Here is a 19,644-nt window from a genome sequence, read left to right on the forward strand (position 1 = left end):
TAACTGAGTTAATGTACATAAGGAGCTTTCAACAGTGCCTGGAATATAGAAAGTGCTATGTATGTGTTTATTCTTTTATTATTTCATTCAGAATTGCTATCTAAGAATGATTTAAGCCTAGAGCTGCTGTTGGCTGTCTGTGCTCCCAGGTAAAAAGAGTCTGCCTTAGAAAGAAGCCAGCAAAGGAAAACAGCGAAAAGATAGCCCTGATGACACCATTTAATTGTCTAGATCTAGCTGTTTGTGAATGGAGCTCTACTATGTTAAATAGCTTCTGTTTTCCTCTTCACTCTTTTCTATTTTGTTCTCTGTTCTGTGAGTTATATTCTCTTACCTTTTGGCTTTAGGGTGGGATCAACAAATGAGAAACTCTGGTGAGAGGTTTGAAATTGAGAGAAAAATAAAATTGTGTTATTTTTTTCCCTTGGTCTTTTTCTGCCAGGTCACCATGGTTTGGCTGTATCCTTCTAATAAATGCCATAGTACCCTTCCCTTCCCAAGCAGTTATCCCAGTTACTCCTCTAGGTTTAGTTCCTGGCTCCCTGCCTTTATCCCTTTTCTCTTAGGGGTAGTAATAGCTTATAGATGTTAGTAGCCCCAGAGTAAGTCCTTACTCCACGTTGCTTTCACTAACTTGCCCATACCTTTGTAAATATTGGAGTCATTTTATTATACTCTTCTCCAGTGTCCCCATTTGAAGTTGCATTTTCTTTTTGGGACTCTGACAAATAAATTGACCTTTCAGGATGGTAGACAGTACATTTCTCAAAGTACGTGCAATGGGACACAGCATGTTTTATGGTGGGGGGGGATAAAGAGTTAAAGAATTTTTGCTGAAATTAGTTTGCTACACATTATATTTCCCTCCTGGGGATTAAAAGGCACAGCATATTAAAGGTTCTGAAAAGCACTGAAATAAGTAAACATTTTGAACTTTACTTCAGCTATTATGTCTTAAATTACTTGAAAATTAACTCCTGTGGAAGTTAATTTGGATTATTGTAATTTAGAGCAATTCCTGATTATATACATGTGGTAACTGAGTACTAAAGAGATCAAGTAAATTGCCAGTACGTTGTGCAATTAGTTAGTGGCAGAACCTGGAGTAGAATCTGGGCCTTCTGATTTGGATTGGTTTGGTGAGGTCACCATTATATTGTGTTATTCATAAAATGGAATGTGAACTATATAAGGTTTGAAATTTATTAGCCCTATATTCTTAGCCAAATAAACTGACTTGCTTACTTAGCAGTTATTTTACAAGAATGGAATTAAAATAGATTTCTGATGTTAAGAACTTGGCCCTGAGAATAGAGAAAGGCCTTGAATTGATTTAAGGAGGGCCAAAGTCAGATTTCTCTGGGCTAAATTTGGACTTCCCTAAGCCAAAATCTATTGCCATTTAACTGGCTGTACAGACCAACTAAATGTAACAGTTACAAAGGAAATGAGAAAAGAGAGGCAGAGAACAAGCCAATCATTTGACCCCATCTCACAGTTGGCATAAAAAAGGCGACTCATACTTCATAAGAGCCTAATTTATAGTACAGCTAAGTCCAGAGAGAATCTCAAGTTCTTCTTTAAAGAAGATAGTAATACCTATTAGAACAATGAATTAACCATAGTGGTCTTGTTTTTCTTTGGTATGATAGACTGTAACAGTGGCTCTAATTCTTCAGTTTTCCCTGTGTTCTCTTTCAGTTTCCTTTGAAGTAGCCCCTCTGATTCTGGGCCATATGTATTTTTAGAGATCTAGTGTATTTCTACAAACTTTATGCTTTTGCTGTTGACATAGAACATGGTTAGCCTGCAGCATGACAGACTCATGAAGCACAGCCAGGTCATACTCGTCACCCACATGGAATCACATGCTTAGATTTGTTAATAGCCACCCAGCCCCCAGATATGTGAACAATTCTAGCCAAGCTTAGCAGAGCCACCTGACATCTGCTTCCAGGAATGTGAACAAGGAATGCTTATTGTGATGTCACTGAAGTTTTATAGCTATTATGACATTGTCGTGGCAGTAGATGTACCAGCTTTAGAAAAAGTATTAGGTAAATCTTCAGGGAAGTTCGTTAGCCTTACCGTTTCTTGGACCCTCATCCACTAGCTTTGCTTTAGCTACCACCTTACATAGTAAAAGACTACTGGCAGGCTTGTATGATTTCTCTGCTTGAGGTCAACTAGCCACATGCTCAGAAGCCCATCCCAACACTTATGAACATTAGGAACACGTACTACAGGGCTTCCCCAGTGACTGCATGAAGAACTAGGTGATACGATCTGGTCAGTGAAGTTAACTGCCTGGAAAACTTGTATCAATGGACTAGAAGAAGCTATCAGGTAAATTCCCTGCTTTTTCTGATAAATTATATAGAGACATTGTTTTTCATGCTGCCTGTCAAGAGCTGTACTCTGTAGGCTAAGCAAGTGTGCTTCCATGGCTTTTCATTATAGTATAATAGCAAGTGCTATACAGTAACTTATCAATTTGCATTTTCCTCCAAGTCTTGTTAATCTCATTTATTCTTCCTTACTCTTAACAGCCTGGATTATGCCCGCCAATAAAGTAGTAGATTTGATTTTTCCTTTAGACTTTTTCTAGTGAAACCAGGTGTCTTAGTCTGGATTTGGTCAAAAAAGCAGCCTTACTGCAAGTATTACATGGATAAAGACGTTCAATAAAGGAACTAGGGCTCAACCAAATTACTGCAAGAGTAAATATCTGGAAGGCCACAGCAGGGAAGAATTATAGAAACAGTTACTAACTAGGTCTGCCTATGATGCTCAAAGTACCCCCTATTTAATTTGTAGAGACATTTATGCCTTAAGCATATCAAGCTTCTTATTCTCTTAATCTTTCTAAGAGACTAAAGGTACCGCTTAATCCCTTCAGAAGTTTTAAGAAGTAGTATGTAACCACACCCTTTGTTTGAGTTGTTTGAGGCCAGGTTAATGGCAGTCTCCTTAATTTGGTCTTTATCCTGGCACTGGTATCTATCCTGTAGCCCATGGTCTGCACACAGATTATTTGAGGACTGTTTTGCTTAATCTGTGGTGTTAGATATTATGAAAAGTATACGTGGACCTTCTCTTTTGTTCATCAGCATTCATTACCATTTGTTTATTTATCTTACTCTTCCAGTGTGTGGCAGAAAAGAAAAAAGGTTGGACATCCCTGTAAGGCTATGTTTAATATAATCACATTTTATTTGCTAAGAAAGCATACCATTTACCAGTTTCCTTTCATTTCTATTCACACACCCATCTCCTTATTTTGGAGCTTGTTCCTTTCTTACAGTACCTTATTTTTATAGCTAATAGCCAGTATATTGTTTCAAAATTCTGCCTCAAAATCACACTGAATGTCGTAAGTTTATTATGTACATTTTTTGTCTTCCCATGTTACTGGAAGCAATAGTTGTATCATGTTTTTGTCTTCAAATACTGACAATCAAAATACCCAGTGAAAAGTTTAGCTAAACACTCGATAAGCCTACATTGAAGGTCACCAGTGAAAAATCACCAGCCATATGTAAAAGCCAAGCATTACTAGACTTGCCAAAATTCCTCAAATAAAAAGGAAAAAGGGGAAGAAAAAAGGAGTGGGGAATCATCCAAAAGAGTTAGACAAGCAGAGAACAAAGAAAAAAAGTATATTGTATTCACAAAACAAAAATGAGATAGAAAAGGAACAGACAATAAGCAAAAAAGAAATCCTTGCCATTTTTTAAAAAATGCTGAAATAAAAATTAAATACAAGAGTTGGAAGATAAAATATATCATTATAATTGAAAATTCTGAATTTCAGATACTTATGCTCAATCTTAGTGAAAGTTGTAATTGAAACCGTAGTCTGGATGTTGAACTATATTCAATAAAAAATATATACCTTAACAGGAAAGACAATAGTGCCTGGGAGATTATTTGCATACCAGCTACCATAAATTCACAAAAAATAAAGAGCTGTAAGTATGTAGAATGAAGTCTAGTCATATACTTTATATTAATCTATACATACACTCCATATTATCATGAAATTGATATGGCTCAGCTGGATTGCTGAGATAAGCCAAAACATTCCTCTCCCAAGTATTTTTAACCATGACATTTTCATATTGTCTCTTGAGGCTCTGACATCTGCAATCTTATTTTATATTTTATTTATAGTAAATGGTATCTATCATATAGAATATTGTGTTTGCTGGGGAAAATTTACTAACCTTTGCTATAATGTTCATAATGGATGATTAATTTACTGTCTGTGACTTTAGTAACTTACTTTATTCAGGAATTCTGCCACTATGACTGGAGTTACTTAACTAGCTGATCAAGTAATCAGACTTTGTTTTGGCTTTCTTTGTAAAGGTCATATCTGGCCCTAGCATGGTTTTTTGTTTTTGTTTTCCACTTGAAGAGATCTCTCAGAAAGTCAAAGAAAATAGGAGGAAGAAAATAAGATTAAGGACTAATCCAAGAAGTCTTTCATTTGAATAATAGAAGTTACAGAGTAAATGGGAATTATGGAGAAAATATTTTCTTTAATTCCTAAAGCTGAGGACATAATTTGTTAGTGTAGAAAGAAATAAACAAATTAGGACTTACCAACAAGGAATTTCAGAACACCACATGTAGAGAGAAAATATAAAAATTTTCTAAGAGAAGAAACAGGTCATACATAAACCAAAAATCAGGATGTTAGCAAAAAAACACTAAAAAGTAGAAGATATGGAGTGATGCCTTAGGACTCTAAGTGAAAACAGTTTTCTACATGAAGTCTATTGCTAGTTACAAACTCAGTCAAGTATGAATATAGAATAAAGACATACAAAGTCTCAAAAATTTTACCTTCTCTATGTACTTCTTCAGATAAAGATGCTTAGGAAGAATATACTGGAGAATGTTTTCCAGCAAAATGGAGGAGAAAACCAAAAAGAGCATGAAGAAGGCAGAAAAGGGAAGTCCCAGAATGAAGTCCCATTCATACGTTCTACAATGATTTCTAGGTACTTCTGGTCAATCCAGCATAGCTATCTACTTCATCAAGCTAATTCCCTCTGTCAAGCACCAGCTACTTTACAGGGGGGCCAATTTGCATGCCCTTTAGGGCATTTACTAACTCAATCATATAAAGTATGGTTGAGTATCGCTTACAAGTACCACTCACTGTCCGAGAGATTAAACTGAGGGGTGCCATTATCTAACCAAAATAAAATCCAAAAATAGAAGCAAAAGCTGCTCCAGATGAGAAAGAAATAGTGAATATCTCCAGAAGCATGAAAAGTCAGAGTGAAAGGACACCCCCCCACCAAAGAAAATAGTAACTGTATCAATGGAAATCTATAAAAATGAAAGTATCAAAATGACTGGAAAAGAATTTCAAATGTGAATTACAAGGACGTTCAACAAAATACAAGAAAAAATAGAAATGCAGCACAGGGAAACCACAAAAGCAATGAAAGAAATTAGTGGAAAATTCAGTAAAGAAATCTAATTATTAAATCAAGCAGAGCTTCTGGGAATGAAAAATTCATTTAGGATGTACATAACACAGTAGAAAGCTTTAAAAAAGAGGCTAGATCAGGCAGAAAAAAAAATTAGGCTAAAAGATGACACCTTTAAATTAAACAAGTCAATGAAAGAGGAAGAATAGAGAAATAAGAGAAACAAGCAAAGCCTACAAGAAATTTGGGGTTATGTAAAGAGGCCTAAGAAACAGGCATCCCTAAGGATGAAGAAGAAACCACACGAGGGCTGGAAACCCTATTTGAAGGAATACTTGAGGAAACTCTCCCAGGTTTTGCTAGAAATCTGGACAACAAGGTACTAGAAGTGCCATGGACTCCTCAGAGATTTATTGCCAAGAGGCAGTCACCATAACAAATAGTCATCTGACTGGTCAAAGATAACATGAAAGAACTATGAACCATACGGTGAATGCATCAGGTAACTTAAAAGGGAAAACCAGTCAAACCAACTGTAGACTAATAAACTGAGTTCTTACAAGCAAGCAGGGACTGGGCCCCATTCTTGGTCTTCTCAAACAGAATAATGGTCAGCCTAGTATTTTGTATCCCGCAAAACCGAGTTTCTTTTTTTTTTTTTGTAGCGACAGAGTCTCACTTTATAGCCCTCGGTAGAGTGCCGTGGCATCACACAGCTCACAGCAACCTCCAACTCCTGGGCTTCAGCGATTCTCTTGCCTCAGCCTCCCGAGTAGCTGGGACTACAGGCGCCCACCACAACGCCCGGCTATTTTTTGGTTGCAGTTCAGCCGGGGCCGGGTTTGAACCCGCCACCCTCGGTATATGGGGCCGGCACCTTACAATAAAGACTTACTCAGACAAGCAAACGCTGAAGGAATTTGTCAAGACCAGACCTGCCCCACAGGAAGTACTCAGATCTGCATTATACACTTATCAGCACAGTAGTCACCCACCAGTATAAAACCACTCCAAAGCTAAAGGTGGCTCAAGTGATAAACAAAAGCAATAAAGTTCTACTTAACCGGAGGAACAGAAATCCACCCTGCTTATCAATACTTTCTTTTTTTTTTTTTTTTACGTTTTTATTCTTGTTGTTTAGTGCCTCTGAAATACATTTAAAAGTCAATTGATTTGAATTACCTTTAATGTTATTCAAAAGGATAACGCCAGTTGAAAACCCTCACATAAAGTGTAAAAATTAACAGCTAATTCAACATGACATATGGAAAATGCATAGCCTTCCATTGTGAAAAATGCCTAATCGTGCAACAGCACCAGAGTCTGAATTCTTTTTGTTAACATATTTAATATGTACTATGATAAATAGAATCTGTAGTAGTAGACAGCCTTAAAGATGAACAGATGATTAAGTGACGCATTACAGTTCTTATCAGATCTAAATTTTGTGATAGGACAGAAATGCTAGGTAGAGTTCACCCCATTTTGTTTTAGTTCATTCTTCTTTCATTGTAATTATAAATATGTGACTTTATTATCACGAATTTTCTAAAATTTGCTAACTCCTTTCCCCAGCCTCTGTACTTAAAGGTTTATACTTCCTTTCTTTTTTTTTCTTTTTTTTTTTTTGTTGTTGGTGTTGAGACAGAGTCTCACTATGTTGCCCCGGGTAGAGTAACGTGGCATCACAGCTCACAGCAACCTCCAACTCCCGGGCTTAAGCGATTGTCTTGCCTCTGCCTCCCAAGTAGCTGGGACTACAGGCACCCAACACCTGGCTATTTTTTTGCTGCAGTTGTCATTGTTGTTTAGCTGGCCTGGGCCAGCTTCGAACCTGCCACCTTTGGTGTATGTGGCTGGTGCTGTAACCACTGTGCTATGGGCACTGAGCCAGGTTTGTACTTTCTTTTCAGTGTCTCATTTTCAATATTGAATGAACCCATTGCCACAATGAAGAAAGTCACCTTCACACTCTTAAACGATCATATACCCTAATTTGTATTGGCTCTGGCTATTGTAATTTTTTTTTTTTTTTTTGCAGTATTTGGCCACGGCTGGGTTTGAACCTGTGACCTCCAGTATGTGGGGCTGGCGCCCTACTCCTTTGAGCCACAGGTGTGACCAGGCTATTGTAATTATATAAGTCTAACTATTCTAAGTACCCTGTTTCCCCAAAAATAAGACATCCTCCGAAAATAAGACCTACTTACAGGAAAGATAAGACGTCCCCTGAAAATAAGACCTAGCACATCTTTTGGAGCACACCTTAAAATAAGACACCGTCTTATTTTCGGGGAAACAGGGTAGCTAAGAAAATTGTTCACGGCTTAGCAGTTTCATGGAACAATATAATCAAGAACATGACAATAACATTCTCATGGTTCCAACAATCTAAAACCAACTCCTTGTGTAAAACATGTAGATGAAGAAAGATAAGATCCACAACCACAAGCTTCACTACCATTTTTGCCTTCTCTATTGAATCACATTGGGTCCATCCCCTTTCTCTCACCACACCTATCTACGTGGCTGCTGAAAGGTCCACAGCTTTTCCTGTTTCTTCTTTTGTTTCAGCCCCTTCACTTACTTCCTCATTCTCCATCTCTGTTTCCATCTTTTCCCCTGTCTCACCTTCGATGTGTTGGCCTTCTTCATTACTGTGAACTTTCCTGGCCATTTCCACCCCGGCCCCTGGCTCTGCAATTCTGCCGAATGCTCCAGGCTTCCAACTATTCTTTCAAATTGAATCTGCTCCACCTTTCCTGGACTTTCAGGAGTTTTATGGAGGAGATTATTCATTACAGGTCTTTCCACAAGCCGGCTTTCTTCCAAGACTTCTGGAGATTCATCCTCTTTGGGAATTGTTTCTAGAAGCTGAGACTGTTCCTGTTTTCCTGGTGTTGCCTGAGGTTGCTGCTCTTCAGCTATTTCCACAAGTTGGCTTCCTTCCAAGACTTCTGGAGATTCAGCCTCTTTAGGAATTGTTTCTAGAAGTTGGACCTGCTCATCTTTTCCCATTGCTTCTTGAGGTTGTAGCTCTATAGCTGTTTCCAGAGGCGCGATGTTTTCAGACATTCCTAGAAGCTTCATCTCTCCAGCAGGTTGTAGATTCTCATCACCTTCCACTGTGCCAGGGGAGTTCCTCTCTCCTGCGGTCCTCAAAGGCTGACCTTCAACTTTTGTTCCTAAAGTTTCAACCTCAGCATTTCCTTTCAAAGGCAGAGCCCCTGTCACTGCTTGCACATCTTTCTTCTCTTCTTCTGTTCCTGGGGTATCATCTTTGCCACCTGTTCCCTCTGTAGGCTGTGTCTCCTCCATAGAGTTGGAGTGGTCTGCAGCGTTCTTTCCAGGGGCCACATCCTTATCCAGGGGCTGTTCACAGAGGGATTTAACACCATTAGGTGTAGATGCTGCTGAAACCTTGAGCTTTTCTAATGGGGGAAGGCTTTCCCTTTGTGCGTTGTCATACAAAGTAGATTCTCTTCCCAGGATACATGGCTTTGGTTGGGCAAAGCAGTACTCACTTTTCTCTGTGGTTGAAAAATGTTCATTTGAAGTTATGCTGCAGAACCTGGTCATTTGAAGTTATGTCTCCAGCCTTGTTGAGGGTGCTGCTGGAGCAGCCCATCGCCAGGACGTAGCCACCTGTCCAAGCACCACGCGAACCGCACCCGGAGCCGCCCCAATCCTTTCAATAAATGTGAGTGGTTTGAATTTAATCTCAAGACACATAGGCTGGGTGAATGGCTGAAAAATACAAGCCAAGTATCTGCTGTCTCCAGGAAACACCTGTAATCCACAAGGACTTTTTCAGATTCAAGGTAAAGGGATGGAAAATAGTACTCCACGCAAAGGCAAGCCAAAAGAAAGCTAGTGTAGCCATTCTTGTGTCAGATAATACAGATTTCAACAAAAGTAAAGAAAGACATAGATGATCATTATATGTATAATGATAAAGGGAACAATTCAACAAGAAGACATAACAATTCTAAATATTTATGAACCTAACATAGATGTGCCTAAATTTATAAGGCAGACCCTACTTAATCTAAATGAAATGATGAACAGCAGCAACATAATAGCCAGGGACTTCAACACTCCCTTGACAGAATCTGACAGATCCTTCACACAGAAAAAAGCAAAGAAACATTGACTTAAATGGAACTCTGTAACAAATAGGCCTAATGGACATTTACAGAACATTTTACCCTAAATCACTGAACATATATTCTCATCACCTCATCGAACAAATTGTAAGATTGATGACATGTTAGACTACAAAATACATCTCAACAAATTGAAAAAAATAAAAATTATTTTATTCTTAGACCACAGTGGAATAAAATTAGAAGTCAACTCCAAAAGAAACATCTCTACACAAAGTCATAGAAACAAAACAATCTACTACTTCATGATATTTGGGTCTCCAAGAAAATTAAGATGGAAATCATAAGATTCTTAGAACTAAATGACAAAGGGGGCACAAGTTATGAAAATCTGTGGGACTCAGTAAAAGGAGTCATAAGAAGAAAATTCATTGCCATAAATGCCTACATCCAAAAGACCAAAAGATCACAAAACAATAATCCAATGAGTCATCTCGAGGAATTGGAAGAGCAAACCAATCCCAAACACAGCAGATGAAAAGAAATAACCACAATCAGAGCAGAGCTAAGTGAAATCAATAACAAAGGAATTATACAGAAGATTAATGAAATAAAAGGTTGATTCTTTGAAAAAATGAACAAAATCAATAGGCCTCCAACTAGATTAACTGGAAACAGGAAAGAAACAATCCTAATAAGGTCAATCAGAAACAAAAAAGAAATTACAACTAATACAACAGAAATGCAAAATATCTTTGAATACTTTTAAATTCTCTATGCACATAAACTTGAAAACAGAAGGAAATGGACATATTTTTGGAAACACACAACCTATGTAGGCTCAATGAGTAAGAAATAGAACTCTTCAACAGAAGAATATCAAGTAACCAAATTGAAGCAATTATAAAAAAAACTTCCCAATAAAGTCCCAGACCAGGTGGTTTTATAGTCAAATATTACCAGACCTACAAAGAACTGGTACCTATACTGCAGAAATTATTTCATGATCCAAAGCAGGAAGGAATGTGCCCCACCTATTCCATGAAGCCAATGTCACCTTGATAAAAAAGACGGAAAAGGACACAACAACAAAAAAATACAACAGACTAATATCCTTTATGAATAGAGATGCAAAATTCCTAATATAATCCTACCAAACCATTCAGCTATACATCAATCCACCACAATCAAGCATGGTTCATCTTATAGATGCAAGGATGGTTCAACATAGTCAGATCTATATATAATTTACATAAATAGAGGCAAAAACAAAAAACATGTGATTCTCTTGAAAGATGCAGAAAAAGCTTTGAGAAAAGTCAGCATCATTTAATCATAAGAACTCTCGATAAAATAAGCTTAGATGGAACATACTTCAATATTATAAAAGTCAAATATGACCAACCTACAGATATCATACTGAATAGGAAGAAATTGAAAGCATTCACCTCTGGCGGCGCCTGTGGCTCAAGGAGGAGGGCGCCGGTCCCATATGCCGGAGGTGGTGGGTTCAAACTCAGCCCTGGCCAAAAACCAAAAAAAAAAAAGAAAGCATTCACCTCTTAGAAGTGCAAACAGGCAAGGTTGCCCACTGTCACCACTTCAGTATAGTGCTATAAGTCCTAGCCAGAGCTTTCAGGTGAGGAAAGAAAACCCAAGGTATTCAAATAGGGGAATATTCAAATATTATTTATTTTTATTTTGTAGAGACAGAGTCTCACTTTACCGCCCTCAGTAGAGTGCCATGATGTCACACGGCTTACAAAAACCTCCAACTCCTGGGCTTACCGATTCTCTTACCTCAGCCTCCTGAGCAGCTGGGACTACAGGTGCCCACCACAACACCTGGCTATTTTTCGTTGTTGTTATTGCAGTTTGGCCAGGGCTGGGTTTGAACCTGCTACCCTTGGTATATGGGGCCGGCGCCCTACTCACTGAGTCAAAGGCACTGCCCAGAAGTAAAATTATTAATCTTTGTTAATGATATATCTTATTGTCTAGAAAACCCCAAAGATTTTGCTAAGAGACTCCCAGAATTTATAAATAAATTCACCCAAGTGTCAGGTTACAAAATCAAAAGTATACAAATCAGTAACATTGCTACACACTAACAACAGTCAAACTGAGAATCAAATCAATGACTCAATACCTTTCATGATAGCAACAAAAATATAATAAAATAAAATACCTAGGAATATATTTAACCAAGGAGATAAAACACCTCCACAGGTAGATTTATAAAACACTAAGAAAGGATATCATAGAGGATGTGAACAAATGGAAAAACATAATCTCCTGGATCATATGAATCAACCTTGTTAAATACTACCCAAGGTGATTTACTGATTTAGTGCAATCCCCATTAAAATACCAATATCATATTTTGTGGATCTAGAAAAAATAAATTTCTGCTTCATGTAGAAGGAGAAAAGACCCTGAATAGCCAAAGCAACCTTTATCAAAAAGGAAAAATTGAAAGGCATTGTCTTACCAGACTTCAAGCTATAGTGCAAGGCTACAGTAATCAAAACAGCATGGTACTAGCACAAGACCAGAGACACAGACTAAAGGATCAGAACAGAGAACCTGAATATAAAACATCATATTACAGGGCGGCGCCTGTGGCTCAGTTGGTAAGGCTCCAGCCCCATATACCAAGGGTGGTGGGTTCAAACCTGGCCCCGGCTGAACTGCAACCAAAAAATAGCTGGGCGTTGTGGCAGGCGCCTGTAGTCCCAGCTACTTGGGAGGCTGAGGCAAGAAGAATCACTTAAGCCCAGGAGTTGGAGGTTGCTGTGAGCTGTGTGATGCCATGGCACTCTACCAAGGGCCATAAAGTGAGACTCTGTCTCTACAAAAAAAAAAAAAAAAAAAAAAAACATCATATTGCCTTCTGATCTTTGACATAGCAGACAATAACATACTTGGGAGAAAAAAAAATCCCTATTCAATAAATGGTGCAGGAAAAATTGGATAGTCACATGTAGACGATTAAAATGGTCTGCACCTCTCACCACTCACAAAAATTAATTCACAATCGGTAACAAGTTTAAAACCAAGGCATGAAACTAAGAATTCTAGAAGTAGAGGTTGGAAAAACTATTACAGATAACTATGTAATTTATGAGGAAAACCCCAAAGGCAATGACAGTGAGTGCAAAAATAAGTGGGACCTTATTAAATTAGAAAGCTTCTACACAGGAAAAGTATCAATAGCACTAGTACAATGGGAGAAAATATTTTCAGGCTATATATCTGATCAAGAGCTAATAACCAGAATGTATGAATAGCTTATATAAGTCAGCAAGAAGATATCACACAACCTCATTAAAAAGTGGTCAAAAGACATGAATAGAAGATTTTCAAAAGAAGATAGACTAATAGCCAAAAAACATATGAGAACAAGTGCTCAACATCTCTAATCATTAGAGAAATGCAAATCAAAACTACAATGTGATATCATCTAACTCCAGTGAAAGTGGCTGTTATAAAAAAGTCCTAAAACAACAGAGGCTGGCATGGATGCAGAGAGAAAGGAACTTTATACACTGTTGGGGGAATACAAACTAGTACAATGAACTAAAAGTAGATTAACACAGCAATCCCACTACTGGGTATTTAACCAAAGGGGGGAAAAGGGCATTGTATAAAAAAGACACTTTCACTTGAGTGTTTATAGTAGCCCAATTCACAATTGCAAATACGTGGTAACAGCCCAAGAGCCCATCAATACATGAGTGAATTAACAAAATGTAGTATACATACACACACACATCATGGAGTATTTAGTCATAAAAAGAAATGGTAAATGAATACTTTGTAACAATCTGGATAGAACTGGAGACCATCATCCTAAGTGAAGTATCATAGGATTGGAAAAACAAACATCACATGGGCTTACTATTAAATCAGAACTAAATGATCAATATGCATATGTATATATGGAATGAAATTCAGTGGAAATCTTGCAGGATGGGGTAGAAGAGGATGGGTGAATTCACACTTAATGGGTGTAGTACACACTGGGAGATGTACACAATTATAACATTGACTCAAACTGTACAAAATTAATGCATGTAACCAAAACATTTTTAACCCCATAACATTCTGAAATTAAAAAAAACAAAAATGAAATTTTGGGTGCCTATCATCTTTTCTAGGTGATAGATATAGCAAGCCACGTTATTTAGTGCTAAAAAGAAAGTAAGAGTAAGGTACGGTCAGTGACTGGTGCAGGAAAGGGGTTGTCAGAGAAAATCTCTGGGATAAGGTAAAATTGAACAAGAACCTGAATTAGAATGTGAGCCATGTAGATAATTAAGAGAATACTATTCTATGTAGAGGGAACAGTATGTGCAAAAGTCCTGAGACAACAAAGCACTTTGCATATTTGAGAAACAGCAAAGAGACAATTTGGAACAATGTGTGGGAAGAGGAAATTGACAGAAAATGAGATGATAGGAGTGATAGTGGTGTGGGAGCATATGGTAAGATGTTTGGATTTTACTCTTGAGTGAGATAGGAGCCCTTGGAAGATGTAAGTGAAGGAGTGATAAGAGTTGACTTATATTTGAAAGGATTATACTGGCTCATTTGTGAAAAATAGGGTGAGAACTAAGGTCAATTAGAATACTATGTTAGTAGTTCATATGAGAAATAATATTGATTGGACAAGGGTTGTGATAATGGGAGAATGGTAAGGAAAGGTTATATCCTAGATGTATTTTGAAGATAGAGCCCAATATTTACAAATAGGTTAGACTTTGTGGTAGACATGGAATTGTGCCTTCTAAATCTCCTTTAAAGGAAGGACTTGATGATTAGCCATGGGAAGTGTAGAGAACAGAAATCCTCCAGGTATCAGTGCTTCATCTGTAGCATCTATATAAAAGACTTCTGAGATCATACACTCTCCAGATCTGAGAAGAGGTCTTGCTGTTTCAGCCTAATTTATCACACTATGTTGGGCAAAACCTGTGTAAGAGCTCCCTTCCTTGCAACTTGACTTCCTTCTCTGCCCAATCCGATTTCTTCCCCTCCCTCTAATAGGTGATATTGTCTAAAAAACATCTTACACCCCAAATTTCACATCAGTATCTGAGTGCTGTGGTGTCATAGCTCACAGCAACCTCAGACTCCTGGGCTGAAGTGATTCTCTCGCCTCAGCCTCCCAAGTAGCTGGGATACAGGCGCCCAACACAATGCCCAGCTATATATATATTTTTTTTTAAGAGGCGAGGTTTTGCTCTAGCTCAGGCTGTTCTTGAACTCGTGAGCTCAGGCAATCTGCCCACCTCAGCCTCCCAGAATGCTGAAATTACAGGTGTGAGCCACCATGCCCAGCCTTGCATTAAAATGTTTGTTGTCACAATTTACTTCTTTTTAAATTGTATGTTTTTTAACAAATTATTTTAGCTATTATAGTTTTTAATAATTTTGTCTGTTAGTCTTAATACTAAACATAGAAGTGATTTACACAGCACCATTACTACATTGAAGAATTCTGAATTTGATTGTGTACTCACTTTTACCAATGAGTTTTATGCTTCATGTTACTAATTGGCATCTTTTTAACGTTATCAGTGTCTTTTTCTTTCAGCTTGAGGAACTCCGTTCAGCATTTTATATTAAGACAGGTCTAGTGAAGATGAACTCCCTAAGCTTTTCTTTTTCTGGGAAAGTCTTTACCTTTTCTACATTCTTCACTCCTCGAAAACAGCTTTACCAGGTACAGTATTCTTGGTTGAAAGAATATTAATGTATGTACAATATGATCCAGATGTCTGGAACCTGCAGCCTTTTAATTCAAAATTATTCTTTTTTAAGCACCAAAGCAGGCAATAAAAGCTTCATCTGTCTCTGTTGCACCCACTTTATCTATTTATTTTTATTAAATCATAGCTGTGTACATTAATGCGATCATGGGGCACCATACACTGGTTTTATAGACTGTTTGACACATTTTCATCACACTGGTTAACATAGCCTTCCTGGCATTTTCTTAGTTATTTATTGTGTTAAGACATTTATATTCTACATTTACTAAGTTTCACATGTACCCTTGTAAGATGCACCGCAGGTGTAATCCCAGCAGTCACCCCCCCTCCACCCATCCTCCCCCTCCCTCCCCTCCGTCTCCCCCTTCCCCATATTCTTAGGTTATAATTGGGTTATAGCTTTCATATGAAAGCCATAAATTAGTTTCATAGTAGGGCTGAGTACATTGGATACTTTTTCTTCCATTCTTGAGATACTGTACTAAGTATCCAGTATGTTCCAGCTCCATCCATGTAAACATGAAAGAGGTAAAGTCTCCATCTTTCTTTAAGGCCACATAATATTCTGCACCCATTTTAATAAAAGGATTTGTTAGGTAAAATTTGGATTCAGTCAAAAGAACACACTTAAGGATGAGGAAGTTCACAGTTTAAGGACCAGAAGGTCACAAGTTTCCTTAAGGTCCCAGGTCCCCCCCACCCCTGCAAAGTATGCCATTTAATTTCCAAATATTTGGAAATTTTCCAGAGAGTGTTTGTTATGGATTCCTAATTTAATTTCTAGTTGATCAGAAAATATACTTTATCTAATTTCAATTATTTTTAATTTGTTATTATTTGCATTATGGTTCAGAATATGATGTATCTTCATGAATATCTGTGTGTACTTAAAAATATATATTATGTATTCTTGTTTGGAGTTCTTTTAAGTGTCAATTAGGTCATCTTTGTTGTTCAAATGTTCTCTAATCAGTGGGAGAGATAGGTTGTAGTGGGCTTAGTCCATGTTGGCCAGCAGTAGAAGTTTAATTTGGATTTTTGAACCCAGATTTTTCTGACTGCAAAGTTGATATTTTTCCACTGAAGCATTAAAAACCTCTCAAATCTCTAAAATCCTTCTAGGTATTATGTAGCATAATTCTTGATCCTAAATTTTTACTTAAAGAGGAAAAGTCAAAACCTACTTAGGAAATGAAAGCTCTATTTGTTCCTTGCAATTTCATTTCTCTTGCAAATAGGTTTTAAATATATATCCTAGTATACTCAATTTTCAAAGGCATGCCCTTCTGATTATCACTTTGAAAAGATAAAAGAGCTTTGTAGTCAAAGGTCTACTTCTCTTTAACTATGGCGGGAAAGTCGGGGATACTGAGAAAAGAAATACCCTAAACTATTGCATAAGTATCAAATTTGAGTTCTTATTTCCTTTTGGCTGACCACTTTTCCATGCTTTCTTCTATTCCTTGTGAGTTAGAGGAGCAAGTTAGAGCAGTGTTTCTCAGCATAAAAAACAAAACAAAGCAAACAAAAAACCCACTACCTGTATTCCCTATTCACAAATTAAAGTATCCCACATACTCTTTCTGTTACATTTAAATTTTCCAAATAAATAAAACATTTTGGACAAAAAATTTTAAGTAGTCATTTTAGTTTTTTTTTTAAGAATTTCTCATGTTTTCCTCTTCTGAATTTCATATATACTCCCTAAGGGTGACACCTCCTGTTGGAAATGTAAATTACCCCTCACTATCAGATTCCTCATGCCTGCCCCTTTGGGGATTTGGGAATCTTTTTGTTCCCCTGAAAGTCTTCTCCACCCTGGTTGGACTAAGGCTGATCTGCATGTTCAGACATGGAGCAGGCTCCACCACCATAAATGATTTCATCCTCTTCTCTATAAACCCATGCCTTCCGGAAGACAGCAGGCCACAGCCAACCCATTCAGAACTGTGCAGAGGAATCTCTGTCACAACCCATGAGGCCAGTTAGAGAAAGGTAGGAGATAGCCAAAAGCTGGGGAAGGGTAGGCATCACCAATAGGTCACTAGTAATGAGAAACCTTCTTCTTTGCTGTTTATTATGGTAGTAAGCCCATACATATCCAGCTACCAACTTGCCATCATTTAAACAGAGCCAACAGACTACTAGACACATCTATTCTTTTATAAGGAGCTTTCTCTAAGATATTTCTAATAATGGAAAAAATTAACATGACATTGTTTCACTAGGTTGTATTAACTCCTTCTTTTTCTAAGTTGTTTTTGGAGTTTGAGCATATTGGCTGTGGGGTGATACAGGATATTTTTAAGGACTTGTCCTAAACTTTCTATAGTGTTACATAAAATATAATTTATGGAGTGAAATAGGATATTTTTAAAAACTTGTTCTAAAATTTCTATAGTGTTACATAAAATATAATAAAGGGCTAAAAGAGAAGAGAGGCAGTAATAAAAATAAAAGAGAGGGAAGTAAGCAAGAGAATGAATATGACTAAAGGCTTGATGTATTTTAAGCCTGAGAATAATTTTTTAATTGATCTTTATACCTTCTTTATAATCTCCTCTACTTGAGCTGCTTCTCCTATTACAGAGTGAATACTTAAACTGCAAATTAAATTATATTGGTCCCTTGCTTAACTTTTTGGAGGAGGAAGTCCCTTCATGACCTGACTCCAAACTTTTGCTTTACCCTCATCAACTGCCACTTTTTACCTTATACTTAGATAATTTTCCTCTCCTTTGATTTTCTGAAGACTAGGCTATGTCATTCCTCTGTACCTTTCTGTCTTCTATTTTTTCTGCCTGGCATGAATCTTTCTTTTCTCTGCCAGCCAATTATTCTTCAATACCTTGTGATGTCTTCCCATGCCTTCAGTGAGAGTTAATCATTTATTCTTTAGCAAATATTGTGTCATAATTTAATTATAATAAACAATTATTATTTGGTTGTTGGTTTTGTATTTGTTTTCCCACTGATCTGTGAACTCGTTGTGGGATTGGTCAATGTCTTATTTGTCATATTTTCCTCTGTATTTAATACCTAGCTTGAAACAGTGTAGGCTCTTAGAGAGTCTTGTTTGATCTGAATCAAACACATCATATAGGATTTTTTCAGGGAGGGATGAGATGGCCGACTAGAAGCAGCTTTCATCAGATGGTCCCAGCCAGAGGATGAAAATTAGACTAAAGTGCACTTGAAGCAGTGGAAATTGGGTGAATATCACAGCAAAGACAAGAAAGAGGAAGGGAGAGAGAAGAGGACGGTTCCAGACTAGATGAGACTCAGAGGAGCCCTGAACTGAAAAAGACTAAGGGGAATTCCTTCCCCCACCTGGGAGCTCTTCACAACAGTGAACCATAGGAACTCTCACCCCACTGGAGAGTGCCACAAAGGACCAAAGACCCACCTTTCCTGTACCTAGGCATATTTTCCTCTGGGTCCCCACTCCTGCCTGGTGGAAGGAATAGTGAACAATTTTGGTTTCAGCTGGCTTGTGGCCACAGCCTTTTCCCCCTTTGGTTACTGGACAGAGTGTCTGCTGCTGGGGCCTGCCTCCCTCTTCATGGGTGAGTCAGAATGCTAGCCTGGTTCAGCTTGTCTGAAAGGTATGGCCTACCCTTAGGTACCAGAGAGGTAAAGGGACTTGGTTACCTAACCCAGCTCCCATAACAATCATGGAAATAAGTGTTGCAGAGACGAGTTTCTCTCTCACTGGCATCTGGCAGGAATGATTACCAGCAAGAAAAGTGAAGATAGACAAGCCCTGCTTCCCAAACATATATGATAGGAACTCAGGAGGGCCTCTGCACTGTGTGGCCCAGTGAACTGGGGAGCATACCACCCCTGCTGCAGGAGGAAACTATAGCTCACCTAGTCTGCCTCCTGCTGGGTAGGACATATCCCCATCCTGTGGGGTGGTTCAGTGGCTATCTATGCACTAGTCCTAGCCTGGGGGCACCTGGAAGTTCTGACCCCAGCTCTGTCCCCACTGACGTGGAGAGGGGAAGGCCTAGTTTCTTGTTTCCCCACAATCTCCCAACCACAAGTAAAAGCTATGGCTTTTTGAATATGTTTCTGGCAAGATTGACACTTTAGATGGGCCAGTTCAACTCACTGTCTGGGAGCCACCTCTGGCTTAGGAATGTCACCTGGAAGTCCTGCCCAAGCCCACCCAGCTTATATAAAACAGCTCGTCCTCAAAGGAGGACGAGCCACACTGCACTGCCACACTGTGCAGTCCTATAAGGGAACTTCAGGAGGATGTATGTTGGGAGGGCTACAGAAAAAATCTGTGGCTAATTTAGACAGTCAGTA

This window comes from Nycticebus coucang, chromosome 6, assembly GCF_027406575.1.
Source record: "Nycticebus coucang isolate mNycCou1 chromosome 6, mNycCou1.pri, whole genome shotgun sequence".
Taxonomy (NCBI): Eukaryota; Metazoa; Chordata; class Mammalia; order Primates; family Lorisidae; genus Nycticebus; species Nycticebus coucang.